Source organism: Mesitornis unicolor, unplaced genomic scaffold (assembly GCF_000695765.1).
Source record: "Mesitornis unicolor isolate BGI_N332 unplaced genomic scaffold, ASM69576v1 scaffold33896, whole genome shotgun sequence".
NCBI lineage: Eukaryota > Metazoa > Chordata > Aves > Mesitornithiformes > Mesitornithidae > Mesitornis > Mesitornis unicolor.
Window position 1 is genome coordinate 1,191 of NW_010189470.1, and position 2,486 is coordinate 3,676.

Consider the following 2,486-nt stretch of genomic DNA (forward strand, 5'->3'; position numbering starts at 1 on the left):
CAAGCTTCAGACAGCACCTAGGGCTCTGCCAGCGCGGGTCACGACGGAGCCACACGGCGTCAGTCCCGCTGCTTCACCACGAGCCCATTCACCGCGCTGCAACCACCACCTCCGCGTTCTGAAAGCCGGCTCCAGCCTCTCTAAAACCCTGGGACCAGGACCGTGGTTCACCGCCTTCCAGCAGCTTTGGGGATGCCCCCGGGAGTTCGCCAAAGACGCCCCCGACGGCTGCCGACCGCTCTGCGCAGCCAGGAAATAACCAAAGTTCTCAACTGCTGCCATTTCACTGCAAACAGCGGCTTTGGCAGAGCCCGGCGAGGGCTGGACCTGCTCCGAAATCGGTACCTCTGCGTTCACAGCGCCCGCCCTGCGACTGGACTGTGCGGGGCGCGCTCCTGAGCGCTCGTGGGAGAACGGGCGAGCTGCCGCTGCCAGGGGCTCGGTGCTGATCAACAGGAGCGACTCTTGGTCTGTTGCCTTTGCAGATCACCCCAAGAGATGGTGTCTGACAAGTCCAGCACGTTACAGCATCGGAGACAAGACAAGTGACATCTGCGTTCTTTTAGTTCACCACTTTCAGCCATGTACAATTATAGTTTAATTCAGAACTTTATTTTTTCATTAAAACTGTTTTAATGAACCATGTTTTTTTCTTAAATGTGAAACAAGTGAACAACGACTTTGTGTTACTCCGAACTCGGGCGTCTGCTGTTGTGATTTTCTGGTGCGTGAAGCCGTGGTGCTGCCCCCGTCTCTGCTGTGCTGTCCCCAGCCCCCTTGGTGGCTGCTCCTTGCCCAGCCCCTGCTGTCGGGTGAACTGGTGGAGCCCACCAAACCCCGACCCAAGCCCCGTTAACCCCTCTGGGAGCTGGGTGAAAGGAGGGCTCCTTCCCTCCCACCCCAGGGCTGCACCCAGGACCCCAAACCCAGGGGGTGCTGCTGCTGTGGTGCCCCATGGCTCCTAAACGTGCCCCGACCCCAGTGGTGCTGCAGCAAAGAGAGCTGCAGTCGTAATCCCTTGGCTAACTCAAAAGATGGCTCCACTCCATGGAAGTGGCACTGGATCGCAGCAGAAGCTAAGCTCTGGTTGCTTATAGCTGCTGCTTTAGTGCTATTTGTGATTTTGTATTAGATGGAGCAGTAACCAGACGTCCCAGAGGAGCTGTAGCCAGAGTTTCTGATAGAGAGAAATGGTGGTGCTGGAAGTTGTGGTTTCTCTGCTGGGGATATTGCTCCAGCCTCCCTAAAACCTTGCGCTGAAGGACAAGGGAGGGAAGGGGCTGCAGGGAGAGACCGGCAGGAGATGACCGATGCCCGGCTCCAGGGGGAGGTGGACGGGACAGGCAGCGCTTGGCAAGAGCACACACTGCAGGGAAGCAGAACTGGAGCTCCCTCATGAGCTGCAAAGGACCCACTGAGCAGCCCCGGTGGGGCAGGGCCTTGCCAGGAGGAGAAAACCCAGTCTGAGCCCTCGGGGGCTGATCAGCTCAGTACTGTCATGAGCTTGGCCAGGGAATGGGGCAAGGCCTCTGTCGTTATTAATTGCGAGGGAGTCGCAAATTCCAGTGTTCAAAGTGCAAAGTGAGGGCTCATCTGTCCCCTTGCAATGAGACAAAGACGACCCCAGGAGCTGGGGGAGGCAGAGGATGGAAATGATGAAGGGGAAAGCGCTGTCCCCGCCTGCAGCTCCAGCTCCCTGAGGCGTTTCACTGCCTGAGCCACCCTGGCTGCTATTGACAAGAGTGAGACAAGGGGAGACTCCAAATAAATCCTAAACGTGCATCTGCACCCCAAGGGTTTCCAGTTCACAGGCTCTGGCTGAACACTCGCGTGTCTCCGGGTCCTCTCCCAGCTATTTCGGTCATTTCCTGGGTCAGAGACGGATGCATCACCTCGGGTTTCTCTGGCATTTTAAAGCTTGGCCCACAGAGCTGCCCTGGTGCAGGTTTGGGCTGCAGGAGCAGGAACAGCGCGCTCTGCAGCTCAGAAATGTCCTTTACGTGACAGAAACGTGCAGCTGCGTCTACAAAACTTGCAACCCTCACTTTCCAGGAGTTTATTTCCAAGAACCTGCTACGGATGCAAAGGGAACGTGGGCTACTTTTCAGCTGAGTAGAATTTATTGCACGTTGTACATGGAGTCTCAGAGCAACACAACACTGCTCGAAAGTGAAATACAATCCTGCACCAGGACCTGGCCACAACTGAGGAGTTTTGGGTCGTTTCTAATACACAAGTGAGCAGCTCTTAATTGGATGAACTTGTTTTTTCAGCGGGGGAGCATCAGTTTGAGGCTGATGTCAGCTTTTGGAAATCCAGTTAAACGACTTGAGCAGAGAGAGACAGAGAGCGCAGGACGAGGAGCCAGGGATGAGCTCAGGTGCCAGCAGCAGCCGTGCTGTGCTGCTCTGAGCGTTCTCCTCCATCTCTCGCAGTGAGGCTGCTCTGGCGCTGAGCAGCAGCCACGGTTCTCCCTTTTCTCTATG